Source organism: Macrobrachium rosenbergii, chromosome 57 (genome assembly GCF_040412425.1).
Source record: "Macrobrachium rosenbergii isolate ZJJX-2024 chromosome 57, ASM4041242v1, whole genome shotgun sequence".
Lineage (NCBI taxonomy): Eukaryota > Metazoa > Arthropoda > Malacostraca > Decapoda > Palaemonidae > Macrobrachium > Macrobrachium rosenbergii.
The window spans coordinates 11842895-11854989 of record NC_089797.1 but is presented as its reverse complement, the minus strand read 5'-3'; the positions used below and the strand labels follow the sequence as shown (position 1 = coordinate 11854989).

The following is a 12095-nucleotide window of genomic DNA, read 5'->3' as shown; positions in this document are numbered from 1 at the left end:
TCTGTATAAACAGATAATTGAGATGTTCTAGATTACATTAAATTATTCCATTTCCAGTGATCCTGCAATAGCGAGTTAATATCTCAAGCATCTTAAATGAAAGATATTTCCAAGGCCGGGAATTCACGCTCAGGTTTACCTGTCAGTTCACCCACGACCGTTCGACGGATGAGCGTCCACACGTCAAGAGTAGAACTGTCAGTCGGACCGTCAACTCCAGGTCATCGCCTTCAGTGATCGCCTAGCCTTCGTCGTGGCAACACTACATGGCAGCCATGGAAACTCCGCTGACTCATAAGGAGGTAGAGCCACACAGACTAGCTGCTGTGGCAATTCTCTTAAAAATAGTTAAGACTAAATATTGCCTATTAAAGAGAGATGTCTATTTTCATCATACAATATTAATGAATAGTGTTATATTAGACCTGGGAGTTGGTTCAGTTAATTATGAAATGGACCATGAAGCCTACTTTCTCTAGTAATACCTTTCGTAAAAAGGCAGGGCACTGGTATCACATGGAAATTTTGTTTTCCAAATCGTCTGTATCACATGGAAATATTTTTTTAAATTTTGTATTATATGATTTGGACTCACAACGGTCTACAAATAACGCCGCAGAGTCTAACAATGAAATGAATTAGGCCTATACATAGTTTATTCATATTCTTGTCCGAGCGGCTGAGATCCTTCCCAGGCGAAATCCGGCGGCGAACTGTCATAAAATCGTTGCTTACCCTTAAGTCCACACGTGCGATCACCTGTCAGTCGGTCGAAAGAACTTTAGGTAATTCCATCAGTTCATCAGTTCTGGTGAATGGACTGACTCCGCCCACAAAATGTCGTCCACACGTGTTTTAACGCCAGTTTCGATGAACTGACAGGTACACCTGAGCGTGAATACCCGGCCCAAGAAAGCGAGCAATGCACTGCAGGAGATCGGTGGGAACTTATTGTGTGTTTATAATTAATAATATATAATTTTACTTCTGTTTGTATTAACTGTATTCATAGTATTTTTTATTTCTTTATTGCCAAGTGATTAATCTGAGTGAAGAGATATTATAGAAATAAATATAAGTTATAATTGTATAGCTGTTGACAGAAGGCATTTATCTGCAGTTGAAGCCTTTGGCTTGATTTATTGATTGACTGAAAGCCATCTGGCTTTTCACTAACAGGGACACTGACGTCGAGTCTTTAGCCGAAAACATTTCAGTTTTCTGCGGAACAATTAAATATTTGTTCAGAAAAAATAACATTTTTAATTTTATTTATTTTTATGAACAGAACCCAAGAGATGCTGAAAAACCTGCTCTTCCCCCAACAGTAGAGAACAGAAGTTTCATTATCACCTCATAATCCTGAATCTATATATATATATATATATATATATATATATATATATATATATATATATATATATATATATATATATATATATATATAACATATTTGCTGTATAATGTATATATACATATATATATATATATATATATATATATATATATATATATATATATATATAACATATTTGCTGTATAATGTATATATATACATATATATATATATATATATATATATATATATATATATATATATATATATATATATATATATATATATATATATGTGTGTGTGTGTGTGTGTGTGTGCGCTAACGTTGTGTACTTGAGGTGCCGGTTGCTGTCTAAATACGCAGGAACCATAGGTGAGAGTTGGCCCAACCATGAGGACCACTGTCAGCAGTTCATTCAGAGCATGTTGCTGAATGGTGAACCATGCAGACCTTACAACCCACGTATTATATTAGTAACTATTGATAAGTACAAGAGCCAGGACACCCATGAATCGTGGATTACCTCTCCTGCAGAAAACGTCCCAAACATAAGTTGCTTTATACAGCTACTGAGAAGGCTTCACTCTGCAACACTCACCTCTGTTTGCACTCACTTTCACGCTTCTAGGATACTAAGGCTTTCTTTAAAATAGCTCTTGAATTCAGTCAACACAGTACTTTCCACGTCTTCCTCTCCACTCTCTCTTTTAAAGTTCTGAAATATACATTCTCTTCAACAGCATATTGTCCTTCGCTCTTTCCATATGACCAAACCATCTTAAAACCGTTTCACCTGTAGTACTTTATTAATACTACTTCTACAGATCTGCTCAATTCTCACTATTTCAGTTTGTCTTGCACCATATTTATCACCCCAACAGCTTGAACTTTTTTTCTTTTATTTGTACTCAAAATCCACACTTCACTCCCATAAAATAGGGCTGGCTCAACAATCCATTCGTAAGTTAATACCTTGGTTACCAGTGACAATCAAGTTTCTCCCCAATCTTAGTTTTACAATGTTTGCCTTCACTTCCACTGTGTATATGGCGCAAGAATGTTAGTAACTGTTGTGTATGATTTAAGTATGAAAGAAAATTTTTTTATAGTAAAATCGGCTTCTGTGGTCTTGGAAAGCTGATTAAAGGACTTTAATTTTTTCATGATTATCTTTTCTAAAAATTATATAAGAACGTATCCCAGTAGGTTTTTCTAAGGGGAATACAGCTGAAAATCCCGTCTGCAAAATATAAGTAAAAAATATCTCTGGATCTATGCAACAGCTTTGCAACATTGGCAATATAATACTTGTGGGAGGATCTTTTTAGAGAGAACAGTTTGAACCTGAACGGAGGAATGAGGGCTGTGTCTACTTCGTCTCTGAATCGAACTAGTTTTGTGGAAACTACAAACATTAAGGTATTTCTCGACGCGCAGAACCCTCTGTTCCGCCAGTCATAATACCGCGTCTGTGCAGGAAACGTAGCTGTCTTGCTTCATCAGTATCAGCAGCCCTTTACAACAGGTAAAACATGTGCCACAGTTTCTTCGGCGCAATCGAGTTTTCTGTACAGCGTATAACCAAAGGCATCGAAAATAGATCTATTTTTCGGTGGTCTTGGTGTAATGCTGTATGAGCCACGGCCCATGAAACTTTAAACACGGCCCGGTGGTGGCCTATCGTATATCGTTGCCAGGAGCACGATTATGGCCAACTTTAACCTTAAATTAAATCAAAACTACTGAGGCTAGACTGCTGCAATTTGGTGTGTTTAATGACTGGAGGGCGGGTGATCAACATACCAATTTTCAGCCCTCTAGCCTCAGTAGTTTTTAAGATCTGAGGGCGGACATAAAAAGTGCGGACAGAAAACAAAGCCGGAACAATAGTTTTCTTTTTCAGAAAACTAAAAACCGTCCGATCCTTCCTTCTGTCAAGGTTTTGTTTTCTAACAACATATCATGCACTGGTTTTTAGCAAAAGCTCGTCTTGAGATTCAATACTTTGCTTTCTTCTCAGTTCACTACAATTTATTTACTTTGACTTTCGTAATAACTCTTCTGACCATCCCCTTCTCGTTTTCACATCAGTTTCAAGTGTCTCATAGAAAATGTTCATTTTTTATGCTGTGTACCTCATTCAATCTTATGTTTGGCAATTCATTCTATCACATCTCTGCTACCCTCCAGTAAATTTGATTTTAACTAATTCCTTTCTACTCGTTATGTTCCACAGCCCGTAAGAATAAATGGCAACAGGAGTGAAAAGAAAACAAGATGGATGTGGTTACAGGCAAGTGCGCAGAATAACTCATAAAAAAAAAAGACCAGACACGGAAAGACGCAAAGCACTTGAATACACAGGAGCAAATGAGAGGAGGACGTAATCCGAGATTCACCTGTTCTTTGGCGGATGATTACGAACACTGGAAGCCTCTGTGTTCTTTTTTGTCGACGAGATCACACTTTTCACCCCGGCCGCATAAACACAGGTGGTCAGGGGGGGGTCTTAGCGTTCTCCGGTAAGAGGCTTAGAGCCACTAAAAAGCCTCGAGTTGCTTTTCAGGCGGAGTGTGTTAGCGCACTTTTCTCGGCGCTCGGCTAAAAATCCGTCTCATTTTGAGGGATCTCGCCGAGATCAGCGGGGGATTTGGGCGTCCCGAACACGAGCAGATTTGTCTCTTTCCGACTCTATATATTAACGAAAGCTGGAATGATCCTTTCAGGAGGATTTCTTTTGCCCTTTCTCTCTCTCTAACCACCGCCCCCCCTCTCTCTCACACTCGACAAACTTAAAACAAAAAAAAAGGACTTGTTTTACCACTGTTACCTCACAAACCGAAGAGGAAATTGAGGACGCAGGAAACATTCCAAGCACAAAAACGAAGTTTTTGATGCTTATAACACTACTTACGTGCACACAAATCCTCACGGCTCAAGATAAATCATGGGGAGATATCAACATTTTTAGTTTACAAGCCTTCGGGTTTTTATGAATGGATATCGTAGGATTTGTCACTTTCTTATTTATTAAATTGAGAAATCTTCCTCATGAGGGTTGTGAGATTGTATAGTGATGTAATATGCAAAAGGTTTGGAAAGAACGTAGATAAACTGATGAAGACATGCAAAGCAATGTTGCATCAACAGTAGTTTTCCAGTGGAGAGAGAGAGAGAGAGAGAGAGAGAGAGAGAGAGAGAGAGAGAGAGAGAGAGAGAGAGAGAGAGAGAGAGAGAGAGTTGTGGATAAAACACTGAACGATGTTGCCCTGTTTTTAGAATGAATATTTTGCTGAAAATTTTTTGGCCTTGGGCTCGCCATATTCCCTGGTTCCTTCTCTTGCCTTTGGCTTAACTAAATCGAATATTACAATAAACGATCACATTTTGTCTCCAGTATTTGCTTCATCGAGTTCCATGAAGGCTGGAAAAGTTGATTCTCTCTTTTAAAATATGTCTCCTGGTTAAAAATTAAAGTTCTCTTTTTTGTCTAGACGTTATTTACCTTTGACCTTAATGATGGTTAACTTGCTCATTTAACAGTTGCATGTGTGTGTGACAGAAGGTCCCCCCCCTCCCCCACAAATTTGGGGTTAGATGGCAGCAAGGTGACTCGTAGTGAGTAAGGGAATGAAGTAATGAAAGTGAATATAAAAAAAGGCGAATGTATTCTCTTTCGGTTGAAATTTTGATATCTATTTAATACTTTATTTTTAATCCTTTTAAGTTTTCCTTTCTTCTGTCTAGTCAAGAACTCTGTTTAGTTCTTTAATCGGCCGTATGTAAACGACACTGATAAAATATTGTCAAAAGGATTCGTGATAATAAGATTATGAAGTTTTCCAGCTAATCCTTCACATACATACTTAGGTATTCAGTCACAATCCTTCTTTCGCTCGTAGTCACTGATCATTCTTCTACCTGTATTGTTATATTTGTCTTCTTTCTTTCCGTCAATGGATGGTTAGTGATGAATAATTTTGAAATTAATAATTAATAGTCTGAGGTATTTGATACCGATTGGATTATAAAAACTTGATGCTGTTAATTTTACTCTTTTTAATCTGTTGGCACACACATGTATATATATACAAATATGTATGTATATATATATATATATATATATATATATATATATATATACATACACATATATATAAACACATAAATATATGTGCATGTATGTATGTGCGTATATATCAGATTCTGATTACCAAAATTTCCTGCTTCTATAAAGATGTCATCTGAATGAAAACAACAACAAAAATACAGTGACATTAGTTTTCCCCCCACAAAGGTTGCAAGACCGACTTTATTATGCTTTATCCCTTAAGCATAAACAACACGATCGTCTCCTCTGTAACTTTCTACATCGGCGGTGTGGGTCTGGTGGTGGTGGTGGTGGTGATGGTGATAGTGGTGGTGGAGATGTTTTGGTCGCACTTGGGTGTGGTGGCGAGGATGGTGGTGGCATGCCTTCTGGCGGTTGGTCTTGTGATAGCCGCTCTCTGAGTGACGACCGCGCCAGCCATTACCCGATAAAGTCGCCACCTGAGCCCGTTGGTGGTCGGAGTTGCCATGCGCCCTTTTATCTAACAAATGTCATACGCATTATCTCTGTGTACTCTATTGTGTTCGGGACTAATACTAGGATAAAAATGCAGTAATTTATATAAAACAGACGAGGGATAAAACATAACGGAAGTATATACTATTATAACTAAGAGTAAACGTCGAAACATCCTTTCACCTGGGTTCTGGCAACACTGTCAGCTATCTCCTGGATGGCGTCATTCCCACGCGAAACTCGCCACCGGGTTTAAAAGGAAGAGAAAAAACCGCCGTATTTGGCCGATTTTGCGCTACGTGACGTCCCGCAGCGAAACGAGCTTTGTGTGGTCTTCAGAATTAGAAACTATCTCGGAAGCTTTAGTTAATTAAATTTTGGCAAACGCAGCAGAAGGAAATACAGCTTAATACGCTCTACCTGGGCGATTCACGGGCGGCTCTATAGCCAATACAAGGCCGTTGTAGAGAATAAAAACGATGATTAGCAACGGAAACAAAGTACGTTACCTGGATGGCGCACTCTTTAGAGGTCGTTTGTTCATGTGGTCGTTATGATCCATTTATTTACTTTGCAAGAAAAAAAAAGTGACGACTCTGCAGAAAACACGGAACTGTGCATTGATATATAATGGTAATAATATTTAATGTTATCAACATCCTCATCTTTGCCAGTGTTGTCAATCTTACTGACTTGTATTATGAACACTGGATAAACATTGGTTATCATGATGGCAAATCCAATGAAGTTCATCCACAAACAATTCTGGAAGACTTACAAATAGCAATGAGAGTCTCTTTCTGAATAAAGATATTCAGCAAAGGATAAAAAAATCATATGCACCAATGCTCCAGGCAGTTTACGTTTACAATGAAATGTCCAGGACAAAACTTTCAGAACCATTTCAACCTGCAAATTGGTGATATACTATCAACCGGCAAAAATTAATCTCAAAGTTTATGAGGCTCAACCTTTTGTGAATAATACGACAGCCATCATATGGAAAAAGTCCTGACCTAGGCTCCAGGAAGCCTCTCACTGAATGAACTGTAGGCATTATTTACGGTTCTTTGCAGCGTCCCTTCGGCCCCTAGCTGCAACCCCTTTCATTCCCTTTACTGTACCTACCTTCTTATTCTCTTCCTTCCATTTTATTTTCCACCCTCTCCCAACAATTCTTTACTAGTGCAACTGCGAGGTTTTCCTCCTATTACACCTTTCAGAACTTTTTCCTTTCAATTTCCGTTTCACCGCTGAATGACCTCATAGGTCCCCGCGCTTGGCCTTTGGCCTAAATTCTATATTTTATTCTATTCTATTCGAACTAAATTTCTGAACAACTGCCAATCATCAGTGAGTTTAGGCAGGTTTCAGAAATGATGAAATCCATCAGGATAAGAAGGAGGAAGCCGTTGAGAAACCATGCGAGAATTTCAAGGAATATGACCAAACAGAAATTGGACTTTTTCATACTTTCTACAATGAAAGACAAATAGTTATTCCTGTGCGTCTTAGGTAATTGGTAATTATCTTACAAAAAGCAAATAGGCAGACAATTCATTAAACCTTATGCAAGTTTATCATAATTTTATGTCAAGAACCTTGTCATGTTTGAAGTATTTTTTTTTTTATTAATTCTTTGAAATAAAAGTTTATCTTTTAATAAATAGATCCGATTTAAGGGTGGAATCTTCGCTGTATGACAGTACAGTAGATGAAGAAAGAAAAGAAAAATCGTGGAAATAAGGGAAATATTATAAAAGCAGTCCCAATGTAAGAAAAATAAAGAGATAAAAGTTAAACTCCATTGTCTTTGCACATACATTTTACTGTGCTCCTTTATTCTAGCTCATAGATTAAAAGCTATTACTATTTACTTACATTTTTAATTATTTATTTATTTATTTGTTGAGTTATCTTTTTTTTCCTCTCTTTCTGTATTTCCCATTACCTTCTGTTACTTCTTTCGAATGAACACCATATTCTTTGGAAGCTTGAATTTCAGGTCAGTGGCCCCTGTGGGCTTGTTCCATACGAATAGGGTTCATCTTTTGAATAATAATAATAACAATATCAGAAACATGTCAAAACCACCTCTTTTAGACCCCCTTACTAGAGAATAGCTAAATACATCTCTCCAGATCAAAATAAGTATTAGTTTTCGAGAGTCTAAAGTAAGAAATTATTGCGATCCAACTTTCAAATTGCTTTCTTTTAGAGCATAAATCTTGTCTCTTCCAACACACAGAAAGATGATTCAGTATTGAAAATTACCATTTTTCAATAATTTTTTAAAGGGTTTCCAGGTCCAGGCGGTGTGATTTTAAAATTTTGCTCGAAATTTCAGATTCGTAATCGTTCTTAAAGCAAATATTTTCATGTTAAAGACAAACTGAAATATAATTATACTATCCCGTAGAGTCTTTCCAACGGCACTTCAGTTGCTTGTAAAAGACCAGATTTGTTTGTCATCGCAATTCTATCTGTATATCTGTCTATATATTTATCACTCTGTCTATCTATCTAATTTTCTGTATGCCTGTCTGTGTGAGTCTATGTACTTATATGTTTGTAATTCAGGGTCACGGATGAAGGCTATTTACATTAACTAAGTAACTGCTCCAAGAGCTAATAATTCTTTCTGGTTCTTTTTAGTTTTCTCAAAAGAAAACCATTGTGCAGGCTTTATCTGTCCATCCGTACTTTTTTTGTCCGCCCTCAGATCTTAAAAACTAACTGACGCTAGAGGGCTGCAAATTGGTATGTTGATCATCCACCCTCCAATCATCAAACATACCAAATTGCAGCCCTCTAGCCTCAGTAGTTTTTATTTATTGAAGGTTAAAGTTAGTCATAATCGTGCTTCTGGCACCGCAACACCACAGGCCACCACGGCCGGCTGAGAGTTTCATGGTCCGCGGCTCATACAGCATTATACCGAGACCACCAAAAGATAGATCTGCTTTCGGTGGCCTTGATTATACGCTCTATCGGCTGCACAGAAAACTCGATTGCGCAAAATAAACTTTGGTGCATTTTTTACTTGTGTTTTATCTAGATCATATTAAACAGGTACTCTATAGCTGATCTTGCCACTTGACCCACTATGAGTGGCACTGACTTACTTCCAAAGGTCACAAGCTTAACATTATTTTCAATATAAATATTGAATCATCTTCTTTCTGTGTGTTGGAAGAGACAAGATTTGTGCTCTAAAAGAAAGCAGTTTGAAAGTTGGATCGTATTAATTTTTTGCTTTACTCTCGAAAATCAATAATTTTGATTTGGAGAGATGCATTTAGCTATTGCCTAGTGAGGGGGTCTAAAAGAGGTGGTTGTGACATGTTCCTGATATTATTATTATTATTATTATTATTATTATTATTATTATTATTATTATTATTATTATTCAAAAGATGAACCCTACTCGTATGGAGCATTTTTTTTACAGTTTTCCAACACACTGTAGAGACATAACCAAAGACCTGAGGTTAAACAGATGTCATTTTTGACAGAAACAGTTCCAAATCTAACGATATTTAAGAAATTACAGGTCTCTGATTTTGAAAATTTCCTCCTAAGATAGTAAAGTTTCATTTTTACTCAATTTAATCTATTGTAAGAAAACGACACGAGTTCGGCTATTGGGAGCTACCAAAAAAAGAAAAAGAAAACATACACACACAACAGAATTAACAAGGAGGCTGATTAGATGGCTAGGGGAATGGCTACATCGAGATATCTGCTCATGGTACGCGTGTAACTATGTTACCCAAGCGGGAATGAATGGTTTTTATTGCACCTATTCCAAACCAACGACCATTCCGTCGAAGCGCGCATGCGTCAGCAAGATCCATGGAAACTAGGTAGCTGTCAGGGGCCAGCCAGTATCCCTTTAGGTGGAACTACTTAAGACAGCTAGGGAGTGGTGCAACTCTGTCTTTTTTGGGAGAGATTTTGAATTCTCTACTGTCTTCCTATTGCATATACAACTGTGTCTTTCAAGGGGAGGGTTCTTAGTCAATGACCTGGTAGTCTTTCATAAGGTACTGAAGCTGTTCCCTAAAAAGGGAAGCTTCAGAAAATGTACAGAAATAATTTAACATTCTTAAGAGGATAATACAGTGCCTGACAGACAGAGCATATTGAAAATAAGTGAAATTTGGAGAAAAATAAAAGAAAGTAGTGATTATGAATTTATAAAATTACAGAAAGAATAAGACAGCGTCTGGCAAACAGAACATATTGAAAATAAATTAAATTTGGGAAAAAAAAGGAGGGAAACTAGTGATGATGAATTTTACAAATTACAGAAATGACCGACAGTGACCAGACATGAAGAGACTCGGAATACGTTTGTTGCAAATCTCTGAATCAAATACGCGAATCGACGTTACAAGATAAATACCGAAGCCATCATATACTAGCGCAGTATTACCGACCACAGGTGCGTTCATTTCCCTCACGGGAAAGCGATCCTCCGTATTCGGGGTAAAACATATCCCCCAATATCTGCCACGAGTAAACAAATAACTTAAAACAGGAGCTTGTGATATCATTACTTTACGAGCTAAGACGTATAAGTAGGGATTGGGACCCGTCCATAAATTCTTTACATATTGCTTTATAAAAATGGTCGTACCATACCTCTCTCTCTCTCCCTCTTTTTCTCTCTTGAGGCTTGTCTTCCCATCACTCTTTCTTTCATTTTTCTCTTTCCTTTCTTTGCCTGTCTATTCGTTTACCTGTTTTCAGTCTCCCTCTACTTCGATTATTGATGTTTCTGAACTTTTTTCTAAGCAAATGCGTTTATTTGGTTCGACCTAATTATTTATTTCATATGAATTTTCCGCTTACCATAAATCGTTAATTTTCAAAATTCTTATTGGGCTCGTTGTCGAAAATCTACATTCTCTCTCTATCTCTCTCTCTCATATATATATATTATATATATGTATATATATCCATTATATATATATATATATATATATATATATATATATATATATATATATATATATATATATATATATATATAATATATATACAGTATATACATACACACACACACACACACACACACATATATATATATATATATATATATATATATATATATATATTATTATATTATATATTATATAATATATATATATATATATATATATATATATATATATATATATATATATATATATATATATATATATATATATATATATATATATATATATATATGTATGTATATATCTACTAATGTCTTACTGCCGTATGTGATTTTCTCCTCATGATTTCGTTGATTTTAACCAGTTATGTTCTTTCCTCAGTATGAATACATGTTATACCTTTTTTAACTTTCATGATATGCAGCATTGTTGGCAGCTCCACTTCATGGAACTCGGACTTACGAAAATGAAACCCTAGTGTCTCTCTCGGATTTGTAGGGGGGGGGGATAGGAAAGATGAGGAGGGGAAAGAGGGAGGGGGACATCCATCTCTACCCCTAACCGTTCCTATTCCAGCTCCTCTCTACCCCAGACCCCTCTTCCGATATTCCCCCGTAACAAACTGCGGGTCCCAGCAGCCAGCCTTGAGGCAATCGGAGAGTTAGGGTAATCTTCTAAATTCCCTCCGCCTCTCATCCTTTAAGACTCTTTTTAAACAAGGCATCCGCGTACACTTTAGTATCGCGGCTGAACTATGGCCCATAACACTCACGATCGCATCCCCACCAGCTCCATCCCTCCCAATCCCGAGGGATTATCGATTTCTGATTGATACGGTTCACCTCTTTCCGTGAATTTGCCTCCTGCGCGATTCTGGAATCGGAGCTGCCCCGCGCGTTTCTCTTGCGATTCTTGTATGGTTGCGCGGGTGCCATAAATGAAACTTTAAGTAGCTTACTTACGTTGTGTTCTTCCAAGGGATCCTGGGTACTGTTCAGGGCTCTGATATATATCTGAAATATGATAATAAGCATCTCAGAAATTTCATTGAAAGGTCTTGATGAAATACTACGCGCTCTCTCTCTCTCTCTCTCTCTCTCTCTCTCTCTCTCTCTCTCTCTCTCTCTCTCTCTCTCTCTCTCTCTCTCTCTCTCGTGCGGAGTTACATATACACATATACACTCTCTTTCTATTTATCTCAAGTAATTTCTATCTTTAGATTGGCGAAAACTTAAAAAAAATAAA

At 37.1% G+C, this 12095-nt stretch overlaps 1 long non-coding RNA gene across 1 annotated transcript in view; it reads right to left on the bottom strand.

The window, feature by feature from the left end:
- The window catches only part of LOC136836925 (uncharacterized), a 274975-nt gene that overhangs the window by 67370 nt on the left and 195510 nt on the right, over nucleotides 1–12095 (bottom strand). The window contains exon 3 of the long non-coding RNA XR_010852504.1: nucleotides 11813–11863. This is a non-coding gene — a long non-coding RNA (uncharacterized lncRNA). The remainder of the gene's footprint in view (nucleotides 1–11812; nucleotides 11864–12095) is intronic.